This window comes from Marmota monax, unplaced genomic scaffold (genome assembly GCF_021218885.2).
Source record: "Marmota monax isolate L192 unplaced genomic scaffold, Marmota_monax_Labrador192_F-V1.1 WCK01_AAM20220418_F8-fsc00016, whole genome shotgun sequence".
NCBI lineage: Eukaryota > Metazoa > Chordata > Mammalia > Rodentia > Sciuridae > Marmota > Marmota monax.
The window spans coordinates 20639447-20654434 of NW_026695209.1; positions in this window are offsets into that span (position 1 = coordinate 20639447).

A 14988-nucleotide genomic window follows, 5' to 3' on the forward strand; every position below is an offset into this window, starting at 1 on the left:
GCTATTCTATATAAATGACATTAAAGTCCCCTTATGGTTTCTTTTATTTTCTGGGACTATGATGCTGAGATCTGTAACTCTAGTGTTGGGAAGCCAGCCTTCCTGTCTACTGAATTCTGGGTGACTGAAAAATTGCTATAGTTCTCTATCAATAGGAATGAGATGATCTTTTAGTTTCCTAAGCCCAGGTTTTGACATGAGCTTTCAAAATTTTTTTTAACAGATCTGGTTTTAGTAAGAATTTCTCTCATATTTTTTTCTTCTAAAATCTATTCTTGGCATGGACACCGGTTTCATACAAGTCCCATATGATGTATTATTTTATTGAATAAAGTTAAATAATGTGCCACCCTAAACTAAGTTTTATTGTGATAAAAGCATATGATTTTAATGCCTTTGTAATGAAATATACTCAATTCTTCAAAAAGAAATTAAAAAATGAATAGGAAGAGTAAGACCCTGGTCCTGTGAAAATAGTCTCTGAAAATTCCATTATATAATGATTCCCCAAACATTCTAAAATGACTGAAAAAATGCTTTATATATACATACAAACTAAAATGTCTGTAAAACAAAATAATAATAAAACATATCTATTGAGATGTTAGGTGTTGAATAAGAATCATCTCAATAATCCAAAGATTATAAAATCTTCTTGAGTTCTTTTTATCTTTTGTTTCCTTTCTTTCTTTTCTTTTGTTTTCTTTTTTGAGTGCCATTTATATATGTGTTACCATTATAAAGGGCTGAGTCTGGAAACTCTATTTCAAATTTAATTCCTAAGTTCCATATCATCAATACAAGTACTGGAATTCTTTTTTAATGTCATCTTTGTTTTGTACCTGATCAGAGACATTTAACTTATTAGGTATAATAGCAATATATATTAATTTAATGCCCCTGAATATTTTTAAAGACAGATATTAGTATTAAGAGCCAAAATCCAGATCAAAGGTTTATTTTTGTGTATATTTATTGGAACTATAACAAAGGGAAAGAGATTCCATACACATTTGATGTGAAAGAATTTCACAGGTAAATTTTGTTTTAACTCAGGTCTTCATAGAATCTATGAAATCCTCAGTACAATAGGATAATCATAAATCAAGCAAACAATATATTCAGACAAAATTAAGAGGATTTTCATGTCACTTTTCATACTACTTTATAATAAGATATATTATGTATATGGTATGAATTAAATAAAAGACTGATGAAGGGCAAGTTTTCTAATAAAAACATGAGTTAATTGTAACATTGAAAACCACAAGAGTAAGAGCTGCCAAAGATGCAAAAATGAAATCTTGTAAGTGATAAAAGAATTCATGTCCTCAAAGTATTCATTGTGAAATGTAATATTAGTCAATTTGAGCTTGTTAAAAACATAAACACTTAAAGTTTCAATTGAATTCAAAGTTTTCTTTAAAAATAAATGAGTGTTCTGGGGGGTGTTTAAGCACATTTTTACTAGAATTAAATCTGCTCCAATGATCTTCCATTAAAGTATCTAGCATACTTAGAATTGCAAATAATGTTTCTGCCAAAGTGTGCAAAATGATTCTGTTCTGAGATGATCATCACATCATTTCATGCTAAGTAAAAGTCACACAATGTCCAGCATAGAATCTTCTAAAAGTACAGCCTTTGTCAGATATGTATTGATAGCAAAAATAGAAATGAATATATATTTTCCCAGAGAATTAGGTCATCTGCAGTACAGACTGAGAGAGAGAGAAATAGATGAAGAGTCTGACAATTTTTTTTGACAAGCATACAACGAAATCTAATAAAACTTGATAATTTCTCAAAGCCAGTACCTCTATAACAATAACAATAACAATAAATAAATAATAAAAAAGCAGGTTGTGGTTATAGGGCTGGGGGTGCAGCTCAGTGGTAAAGTGCTTGCCTACCACAAGTGTGAGGCACTTGGTTTGATCCTCAGCACCCCATAAAAATAAATGAATAAAATAAAGTTATTGTGTTCATATACAACTAAAAATATTAAAAACAAAACAAAACAAAACAAAACAAAAACCCACCAGAATGGATTGAATACCACTAGGGCAGATGTATTAACTTGATGTTTGATATATGAAATAAATTTAATGACTTCTTTCCCTGAAGGATAATAACCAAACACACAAAAAACTTCCATGAGAATTCCTGGAGTCAATAAATCTTAAACTCCATCTTCTATCAAGGTCATTCTTCTTGAATCTAGCTATGATATTAATTAGAAGAACTCTAAGTTGCAATGTTCTGATCCACTTAAGCATAGTGTCTAAATTGAGCTTTGTTGTTTCTGAAGACCACGTCTAGATAATGCTAATTCAACTTACCTACTAAATTAAATGATGTTCAAAATTTGAGAGCTTATACTTAAATTCATGAGGCATTGAAATACTATATTTGGAAAACCAGGTATAAGTTTCTTTAAGAAATTCTAAATATTAGTCATCTACAGTGTTATCTACAGAATTTTTTACATTAGTCATGCTACAATGTTATCTATAAAATTCATGAAGTGCAGAGAAATTTATGTATGTAGCAACACTATATATATAGATATATGTATGTGTGTGTCTGCGTGTGTGAATATATATATATATAAACATATATATATAAACGTTTATATATATATATATATATATATATATATATATATATATATATATATATATATATTTGTGTTTGTGTAATTTGTCTCTTCCAAACTGTTATGGCTTCTAGTAAGTTTTTAGTATTGGATATGTTATTAAATACTATTTTACATGAAATGAATCATTACATGTGCTTTAATATTCAGTTTTAATAATCATTTCTGTGGTTTTAGTTTTGGAACTCCTTGTCATGTTTTCATATTATGGAAATCATTATGGTAAAATGTTCTATAAGTTACTTACCAGGAGATTTTAACTATAAAACCTCAGTGAAAGAATTTAAAGATAGCACACAAAAATGGAAAAACGTTCCATGTTCGTGGATTAGAATAATGTCTATTGCTAAAATGTCTATACTAGCCAATGGAATCCACAGAGTCAGTGCAATCCCTATCAAAATATTATTGGCATTCTTTATAGAATTAGAAAGAAAATCCTAAAATTTGTATGGGAAGCATGAGAAAATTAAAGTAGTCAGAGCAAACTTCAGAAAAAAGATAAAAAGGAGGCATGAAATTATCAAATGAAATATTATTCAGCCAAAAAACGAAAGAACAACAATCATGCCATTTGAGTCTGTATGGCTGGAAATAGAGATCACTATGTCAAATGAAATAATCCAGGTACAAAAATACGGGTCCCACATTATCTTATTCATATGTGGAATCTAAAAAGCTGATCTCATTGAAGTTGAGAGTGGAGTGGTGGTTACAAGAGGCTGGAATAGTAGTGAGATGTGGGTGAGATGGGTCAAGCTGATCAATATTTACTAAATTACAGTTAGAAATGAGAAGATCTGGCATTTTGTTGTTTACTATAGATAACAAAAATGTACTGTGCATTTCAAAAAACTAGAAAGAATTTTGAGTATTTCTTTATCAGGAAATAATAGGTGTATGAAGAGATAAATATTTTTAACATTATTTACCTATTATATAGTATGTACATGTATAAACTATCACATCATACCTCATTAATATATGCAAATTTAATGTATCAGTTAAAATAAATTTTTAAAAATAAATAAATATATTTAATTTAAATAAAAATAATAAACCTTAAACTAGTAAAGTCTAGTTTAGTTACTTTAATTGACCAAATTAATTTCTCTCTAGTGGTTTTGAATTTTTGTTAACAGACAATTGTTTTTAAAATTTATTTTTATTCAGCTATAATTATTGTTCTTTGTTTTCCTCCTATAATAGATAAATACAGATTTTAAAATTATGCCCCAAAGCAAAAGTAAACAAACCATTATTTTGGTAATATAGTTCCTTCTCATTCACTGATACATACAGGAGTTGTATAATTATGACACCAGGTACACAAGGAAAAATAGGTGTTTCTGAAGAAGATGGTGCTACTTGTTCTTTAAACTGTGTGAAGCATGGTTTTAAAAGTCAAGATTTCACTATCTATTAGAAATGTATATATGGGATTTCATAAATTGTCAGCATCACTGTTTTCTCCTATCTGCCTCATTTTTGAAATTGCAATTTTTACATATTACAAACGTGTTCTCTCATTTCTCATAATTTCTCTCAAGACTCATCTATCTACTCTTATCTCAATATTTACCTATGTTGATATTTGGTAAAGTGTCTTTGAATTGATATTGCTGGATATAAAAAATCTTTGAATACTGATTTTAACATGTCATTAAAACTTAGGGCACAGTCTTTGGGCAATATTACCTAGCAGGTAAACATAGCAATTCAAAAGAGTTTTTAGAAACACCTGTCACCACTTTCAAATTTCCATAATTTCCAGTGGTGTGAATAGCCTCTCAGTGGAGGCTGATGTTGTAATGCCACTTCTCAGCAGTAGTTCGGGACTAATGATGTGAGAAAGACATAGAATATGCAGAACCTATTTGAATGCATTAAGCTACTTTGGAATAAAATAGAAAAAAGACCAAATAACAGAACTCTTATATTACAGACTTGAAAATTCTTTCCAAAATATTCTGATATTTTCACTGCTTCTTTCAAAAAAATTTTAAATTATATTTGCATTATTCTTGAAAAGTTGTGTGTATAGTCAAAAATTGTTATGTTAGGTCATATTTTCTATTCCTAATAATAAAGGTGCATTTTCCTATATACATTTGTATCTTTCAAAGCTGTTGGTTTCAATATGCAATTAAAAATAACTTAGGAAAAGTTTATTTCATGCAATACTCTTCGTTGACAGTGGACAAATTAGCAACTTTGACTTGAACTATTAATTTTGTATTACTGTTTAACTACTCATTCTAAAACATGAGAGCATGACTTTCAATATCATCATTGTCAGTTCCTATAAATTGCTAATCAGTCTATGCTGATCTACTCCTTGTCTTGCTTCACTTATCATTATGTCAACATATATTATTTATGTATTTACTGATTTTCTGTATACTTCCAATAAAATCTCACTTTAAGATAATAGGAAATTTATTCATATTTACTGTGCCTATCATGGAGTCAAAGGAGTCAGAGACTCTTATTTCTCTCTCTCTCTCTCTCTCTCTCTCTCTCTCTCTCTCTCTCTCTTTCTCTCTCTCTCTCTCTCTCTCTCTCTCACACACACACACACACACACACACACATACACACACACAAGTGCACACATTCACAATCGCCTGGAGCAGTGTCTCATCTGGAGAACATTTTGGATATAAGATCATTAGCAAGTGACCTACTTTGGACTTCACCATGAAAGTCTAGAAAACTGGAAATCAGAATGTGGAGAGTAATCACAAACTGGGATCTGTGTGCTTAGAGTGGCACAGTTGAGAAATATTTTTATTTCTCCTTGTTAAGAACATAGCAAATATAAGAGCAATATAGACTGGTAGAAACTTGACTGACCCCTGTACTGCCAACTCAGTGTTGTATTGGTAATGTCATCACCCTTTTTTGTTTGGATCAGAAGTTGGTGCCTTCTGGATTGAGAAACAAAGTAGTGGTGGAATCCCCCACATTTCATCATCTCCTCATATAATTTGAGATAATAAAGTGCAGGATGGAAGTACCAGTATCCATTTGTCCTGATTGACAAGGACTAGATAGTTTCCTTGGTGCACTGTAAGAAACTGTTCCATTTCCTTGAATTTTAATCTACATGGAATGGATTTGGGACAAGTTAATCCTTACCACTCAAGAAAGTATAAAATCAATTATATCACTATCCAGTGTAGAAAAAGTACTTAGTAGAAGAGGGATGATGCTTGATAGAGGGATATAGAAAGTATACCATGGGAATTTTTTTTCATTTATTACAGTTTATGTATGAAGACAACTTTATAAATCCTAACAAGTTATAATCAATATTAATAAGTCATGATTATGAAAAAGCATATATTATATTAAAAATAGTTTTACCAACAATGAAAAATATTTATCAACAATAATAGGGGAAATATAAATAATGTTTCTATTTTCTCAAATAGAAACTATCATATTTAGTCAAAATAATAAAGATTATATTTTATAGCTATGTAAAGCTGTTTCAATATGTTATTTTTATGAGGTTTGTGGTATGTATTATCTTTTAAAATGTGTAATTTATCAGAATTTATTTCCCAGTATAATTTATCAGAATATATCACTATCTTTCCCTCAAAACTGGGATTGATACTTATTAAAAACTTTTTAAAATAATAAATTTAGTCCCTATTTGATTAAAATTCATTTTTTTCCAATCTTTTACTTAAACTTCCATTGGTTTACGTGCACCAAATTAAAAAAAAAAGTCAAATGAATACTTTTCATGCAGTATTTGATTACTTTTTAATTTCCCTTCTTCACAACATAGTACAATATCCCTTAATACAGAATCATTTTGACATTGAACCTGTGCTTTCCTATTTTATCTTTAATAAGTAAAAGGGCTTTCATGTATATCACCTTCAACCTGCCTTAGAGCAAAGAGTAAAGGTTATATCATCATGGAATTGAAAATGTCAAATATCAGAGTTAGACTCAATTAACTCTGGAAAAAGACTCCTATAAATGGGCAATCAATCACAGTAAAATTCACATAATAGACCCCCCAAATATTTATATTCAAGGTTTTGAATTTTTAAAAGGAATATACCATTGTATGAATTTCAGATAAATAACAGAAAGAAAACATATGGAGTTCACTAATATGAGACCAATTTAATCATAGCTTCATTATTAAAATTATATGGACATGTATTTCCTTTATCAATATATACTTAGTGTTAAAAGCATAAATTAAAAAGTGATTATGCAACAATTTGAATTCCAGAATAATAGCAAAGCAAAGACATTGTATTCTAGGAATTGCTACTGGTATTTCTTTTTTTTTAATTTTAGTATTGATTTAGGATTTTAAGAAAAACAAGTTGATAATTTTCTTCAATCATGATTTCCTTTTCTTTCTCAAACAGAGTCCTGGAAACTAGAAAGGTGGTGTTTGATGTCTGAGGCACTCAATAACTTTGACCTTTGTCTTATTTTCCTTTACAAAGTTGTACATCAGGGATTCATCTTTCAGTAAGACAACTATTTTGGTATTCACATATTCATTATATATTAACAATAGCCTAAAAATTTCCAAGTAAATAAATGAATAAATAATTCCATACATACTCGAGAAAACATTTACAGGTTTCCTGGGTATTTTCAATATTTAATAAAAATAAATAGAATGAATTGGGTCATAATGACTTCCCAGTTCAATGAATGTTACTGGCACTGTGTGGCTTTTCTAGAGAATTTGGAGTCTTGAATGTTTCCTTATCCAGTGTTAGTTACAATAGGGTTGTGCTATTAAACCATTTTTTTTCATTTCTTTGATTTAATTGCTTAACTGATTTTGGAAATTTTAAATTCTTTGGAGAAAAGGCTAATGAAAAGACTTTTGTATTACTTAGAATCTCAAAAACTGAATTCAATAAATACTGTATTGCCTTTCTAGGCTTTCACTGAAGGTTACAACAAAACAGCTAACAGAAATTTCACTTGTCAAGAAAGTGAGGAATGTTGACACTACTGATATTGAATTGAATATTAAAATATAATACACAAGATGAACAATATCAACATATAAAATATTGATAATGCAGTCAGCACTTGAGTAGATGATGACCAAATTTGTGTTTACTAAAACAATTCAATCTGAGATAAGGGGAAAATAAAAACAAATGCAAAAGTAAATATATATATATATATATATATATATATATATATATATATATATATAAATATATTTCATTCTGCTGTACTTGAAATATGAGTGATAAATATGCTTTAAAATAAATTATCTTGTTGTCCATAAATATGTTATGGACCTTATTTCTTAGTTCACTTCTTTTAATTTATTTTATTATTTATTATATATGCATACATATATTTATCTCTAAAAATATTCATTTTAAAAATTTATATTCAAACATTTACATACATTTTCAGAGAAAAATAACTAAGATTAAATATTGTTAATTCCTTGTTCTACAATTCTGAGAGAATAACTGAACAAGTTACTTGAATTGACCTAGGATATGCACAGATATAATGTAAGCAAAATATCATTTGAAACACATTAAACTTCTGTAAAATGAGAAAAATACTAGTTTCCTAGAAAATATTTCTGCACATTTTTAGATTACTGATGACCAATAATGTTTTCTAAATGAACATACTAGATATCTAATTTAGATTACCACATGTATTTCTTACTCTACATATTCATGGACAATAAGATAATTTATTTTAAAGCATATTTATCACTCATATTTCAAGTACAGCAGAATGAAATCATCTGTAGTTAACATTTGTTAATATATTTACTCCTTGATCCCCTGCCTGGTGCAAAAAAATTCTAGTCCCCCTAGCAGCATTATGTTATGAGATCAGACAGCTTAATATTAAGACAAATTCCTTTTGGATTCCCTAAGCTACTGAATGGATCTAATTCTTTTACAAAGATCAGAAAAAGTATTAATTATTTGGCACAACTGGCTAAACTAGAGGATTTGGATCCTCAGAGATATCTTGGAAAATAAATTTGTGAAAGCATTCTAGGAACTTCAATAAGATAATTTTCTATCAGAAAATCGCCTTAGATGTTTCATATATCAAAAATTGTTGGCATAAAGTATCAAAGCAAAAAATTTCTACTATAAGAATATTCAACCTCGTTTATTGAGGGACAGACTATTTGAAGAATCTATGAATTATAACTGTTTAAAATTATTAATTTCAAGTTTCCATTTTATATAGAAAAGACCTACATACAACAGTACTCAAGGGTATAACTGACTCCCCTGGCATCTAAACTGACCAGGGTACTTGGAATTCAGAGAGGTCATCATTATGTACTTCATGAAACACTTGCTGTCTTTTCTTCAGTTTCTCCTTTATGTTTATTGATGGTTAAAATGCTTCTCTCAAAATACAGCATGTGATATGAAACCCTGTTTTGCTGTAGCTAAATGATAATTTGATCCCTGAAATTTGAAAGCAAATTATATAATTTACCAGCCTTACATTAACATCAGCCAATTCTCAATGTTAATGGAGGCAAAATTATATATAAAAATTTTCAATTACTTCAGTGGTAACAAACAACTCTAACTCAATTTTCAAGGATAAGATTTTATATAACTTCAACAAGAATAACAGATATTTTCAAAATCATTTTAATATAAAGGAAAACATACAGTATGTGATTTTCCCCAAATATGTGTATTTGAATAAATATTTTCCAATCTACATAATATAGTAACCACAAGAGTAGTTCACAAATGAATTTGGATACTACTTAAAAACATCTATAAGTAATGGAGATAAAACAAAATCAAATAAAATTTAACATAATAAATCACCGAGAAAATATTTCAATTATGTCCCTAATACTCTTGGCTTAATTTTTTATTGCAACTTATTTTTAGCGTTTTATTATTTAAAGACACTCATTTACAAAATATCCATGTAATAATATATTCATCTCCAAAGTATTATTTTCCAATTTTTTTAACATATTGCAGAAAAATAAACTAGACTAATATTAAATATTGGTGGATTTTTCAGTTCAAACATGAAAGAAGATACCTCAGTTGCATCTATTTAAAATATTAAGTGAATGGCTTCTTAAACTATATAAAGTTAGGAATTATCTACCTAACAGAAAATTTTTTCTGTTATCTACCTAACAGAAAAATATTTTCAAATATCTATATTAAATATATATGCATACATAAATACAGTGTGTGGACTCTTAAATGCTGAATTGTAGGCATACTTTCTAGCCTCTACTAAGTTGTGAAGCCCAGGGGAATGAATACCCAGCAGATGGCTACATAAACACAGCCCTCAGATAGTTGAGTAGTTCCTTTACATTGCCATCTGCCATGTAATACTCTCAGAGATTGAAATCTTTCAACTAGAAAATGTTCTGCCAAGATTTCACAATGCCTATCAGCCCAACTAACAGGTAAGAAGAATTTTGCAATGGATGAAAAGTCTCTAAAATGTTTGTTAATATAAATTTTCTAGAAAACAATTATTAATATATTTAAAGTTAATTAAATGTATCACTATGTCAAGCTTTAGTAGAACAACTACATTTACATTTGCATAGCCATCTGCTAGTATTTGCATAGTCATACCTCCTGGGTTGCAAAAACCTACTCCACAAAGATCACAGTATTTGTCAGTGCAGTTGCACACCTGTCAATCAGTCCTGGTCTCCAAAGACCCAGAAAATAAATGTAGAGAAGAAAAGAAATAAAGTTAGTTGTTTCAACATATGAGAAGTGATTGATAATTTCAATCAACAATTGAACATTTTAGGTGTCATGATACACAGACTTTTAATTTTATTAAGTTATTAAAACCATTACAGATATTTCTTTCACATTATTTTAAATTTGGTAAAACATTTTCTCCATATGAAATAAGTGTTGAGAGAGAGTTATAATGAAGTTTTATAGGAAAAAATGTTTTGGTATCTACTCTACCATCTAATATATATATATATATATATATATATATATATATATATATATATATATATATAATTTTCCTATGATGCAGTGCAAATTAAACATACATATCTGATGGCAGAAGGAGACCCTCAAAAAAGTTGCTGGTTGATGTGGTAACTCAAGTCCAAAGGGACTCTACAGCAGAACTTCTTAAAAAAATTTGAGGAGGTGTACACAATTTTGATAATTTGCATATCTCAATTACCACATTATGTCATGGACTATAAGTGTTCCCTTTACTATTGAAAATAGTGCTTTTAAATTTAGTCAAGTTAGAGAACCAATTACAGAAAAGTCAAAATCAACAAAAAACAAAAAATACTCATCCTAAGATTCTATTCCTTTAAAACCAAGTTCAATACAAAGATGCCAACTGATAATATTGTGTAAAAACCTTGTACCTTCAAAAACAATTAGAGAATTTTTTGTTGTTATTATAGAAATAAAAAAGAAATATACAAACTGATTCTAAAATGTATGTTGAAAATGCAAACATATCACAATAGCCTAACAATCTTAAAGAAGAGCCAATTTAAGAAATCTTTTTATTTTTTTCAAATATCAAGAGTTAGTATAAATATGCATTCATCTCCTGATATCCAGTCTCTTGATTGGTTTCAGAACCATCTGTGGATACCAAAATCTGCAGATGCTCAAGTAACTTATAATAGTGTAGTATACACAGCTCTCTTATATTTACAACCATCACTAGATTTCTTATAATACCTGATAGTATATGAACTCTATAAAAATATTTGCTATTTTGTATGTGTAAGGAATAGTGAGAAGAAAAAATAGTTTGCATATATTCCAAAACATTTTATAAAAAGTATTTTCAAATTATTGTTGATTGAATCCCTGGATGTGGAACCCACAAATATGAACAGTCAGTGGCATGGCAATTAAGACAGTGTAGTTTTAGCATAAGGATAGATAATAAAGAAACAGGAATGCAGTGCATATTTTAGGTGTGAGTTAGGTTGGATATTGATACTGCATGTGTTTTCCAACTGCATTTTTCATAATATTGCAATCTTTTTAAAATATATTTTTTTAGATATTGATAGACCTTTATTTTATTCATTTATTTATATGTGATGCTGAGAATCGAACCCAGGACCTCACACATGCTAGGCAATTGCTCTTACCACTGAGCCACCATTCTTAATAGTATATTTTTATAAACAGAACTCCATAATTTTAGTAGAGTCCAGTGTCTTAATCTTTTATGTTTGGTGATTTTTGTGTACTGTCAAAAAAAAAAAAACATGAAGATAATTAACTTTCTAATCTTTCTAATAGCATTATAATGTTCACAATTTACATTGGTTTGCCATTAATCTTAAGCTATGTATTTATTTGTGTGATTAATGTTAGGGTTCATTGTTTCTGTCTTTTGTTTTTTCTTACATGTGTCAAATTGATGAAGCACTGTTTATTTCTAAAAACAATAACATCCTGCATAATTGCAGAGATATCTCTGTTACAAACAATATCGATAAGCAGACTGTATTTCAGATTGTATAGAAAGATAGAACCCTAAATGAGAAGTCTTGAAACCTAGGATGCCTGCAGCCAATAGGAGTGGAGACCTTTCCAAGGAAGACCGATCAATAGATTTTAGAAATTTTCATTAGATATATAGTAAGAACTTGAGGTTAAAAGTAAGATTGAAAGTAACTAAAATTGAAGAGGTTGCTATATTTCGTTGGTTTTCAGTTACTTACCTTGACTTCTGTCTTTAATACTTTGATTTCTCCCCAGAAGTCTATATTCAAGAATATCCCATGACTTCTCTCATTTTCACTGAAGTATGTGCATATTCTGATCATAAATGATTTTAATGGCTTTCTCTTTAGGTTGCAATTCAGAAAATGTTTTGTTGTTATTGTTTGGTGTTATTGAATTACTACAAATCATTATGTGGATAAAATTTTCCTCCTACTTCAAGTGAAAAGTTATAATTAATAGTTATAATTAATTAGTAGTTGTAGCTATAATTATAGTTAAGTTGTAACAGTTATCATTAATAGTACAATTTATCATTTTTTACTATTTTACAAGATTTCTGAGAAATCAGAAGATAAAAAAATGAGACATATAACTTTGGCCATACATTTTATATAAAGTTAATATTATGAAATGGAGTTTTTCAATGAAGAATCATTTGTTTAACCTGTTTCTTTTGTTGTATTTCTTTGTTAAAATACCCTAAATGTTTTGAAAAGTGATAAGTTATGAGATATAAGATACATATATCATTCTTAGTAAAAGATATGTAGAAATAATTGTAAGTGTAGTGTCAAAAGGGTAGCATTATATGTATTTGATCATAATCTGGTATAAATACATTGAAATATTAAATGATATTTTCCATTTATCTCAGTGATTTTGAATAACAAATTAGAATATTTATGGTAGAAATTTCACAAATACTTTGACAAAAATCTAAATTATTAAAAATGAATTTAATTACTTAAATGTTAAATTAAATTTCAAATGTTCACATTTCATTATGATTGCTTTCTCTCTATTCACTGTCATTTGAATCATTTTATTATGAAAATTGTGTTTTTTGAGATGGTTTATATTAACAAGACTTTAAATATCTATGTTCTCCTACTATTCTTATTTTTTTACTTACCTTGTTGAAATAGTTTATTTTAATCACTGAAATATGGTTCACTACTATAAATCAGAGCTAAGATAATTGACTTGATATTTATCAGGAAAATATGCATAAAATCTCTGAACTCTGGCTTGAAAAAAAAACCTCAAATAAACTACAAACTTCATCAAATATTAAATAAATAAGGTAGAGTATCCTTAGCCATTATTGACTTACTATTTACTTGTCAAAATGTTTTTGCTGCAGTATTGCTAGATTTTCTGAAATTTTATACTCATTTGCAAATACCATTTACCATTTTCATTTGTTTTCTATTTTATTAAAATCACAATTCGAAGTAGTATAGTAGTATTTGCAAAAACTTGATCTTTAAGAAAAATGTTTAACAAGCTAAAACAGCAAGAATGCCTGGCTTTTAAATGCATACTTCAGATATTCTTACTGGGCATATAATTACAAAAATATAAAGAGGTTTTACTACATGCAAAGATCAAAGTTTGAATCAATATTCAAATCACTTACAGTTAGAGAAAAAGTAGAGATATGCTAAAGTAACAATGTTAAAATGAAGTAAAAATAATGAGTTCTGGAAGAGATTAACATAATTGGTTAAGGGCAAATTTTATGGAGTTGATATAACAATAATAAGAGAAATATTTGGAAGTCAGCTTCCTAAAAGAGAAAAAAAGGAAGGTATAAATGAAACCGTCTTTGAAAAAACAATGAAAAACAAAGAGAGTAATGTTTTACTGAGGTTGCAGTGAAAATTAAACTATATCAATAATGTGTGGCGTGGTGAGCCGCTTCTGCCGTTTCTGCAGACTATGGTCGCCATTACAAGATGGCGCTGGCTCCGCTGTGGTCTGTGACAAACAACTCCTTATTTGGGAGTGTTGGCGCATGGTTTTTCACCACCCTATGAGAAAGCTCCACGTGGCAGCTTCGCATTGGGGCTTGAGATGCTTTATTAAGGCTGGGAGGGGCATCCGAGGGAGAGAAGAAGAAATATCAAAGGCCTGAATAAACTGCTGAAAGAAGATTCCTGAGTTGCGTCTTCCTTGCGGGCAAGGGGTCGTGACAGGAGGCCAAGCTTATGGGTGACTGAGTTACACTCCCTAGCTGGGTGCTGAGGTGCTCAGTCACAGAAATGGGTGTGTCTTGCTACAGCCCCATGGGTGAAGCTATGCTCACCTGTTCCTTTGTAATTAACCCCTTGCCCTGTTTAGGATAGAATCTTCCATGGAAGTGCCTTGTATGTGTCCCCTCCTCTTACTGTGCCCTTGGGTGTGGCCTACCCTGACACTGTCAACCTGCTGACAGTGGACATCATGAAGATAGACTCAGCCCCCTGAAACCTGACCCCTTGCCTCATTTGAATAGCTTCTCCTCAATAAAAGGGGTCGCGACAGTGTGGTCCTTGGAGAATGAAGCTTGAAATATGTATAGTTCATCTCTTAAAACTTGATATCAGTTCAGTGAGCAAAGCAGTAACACTAAATATATTTCAATGATGTAAGAATAAAATAAAAATATATATTGGAAGTAAAATTTTTAAAATTTATATATTGAGAAGGAAAATTGGAGTAATGAGTTAAAGAATATTGGGGAAAAATAATATCCTATTTCTCGTGAAATATATAGAAAACTAAATCAGAGGTGACAAAGAAGATAGATAGAATTTATTGATCAGTAAGAAA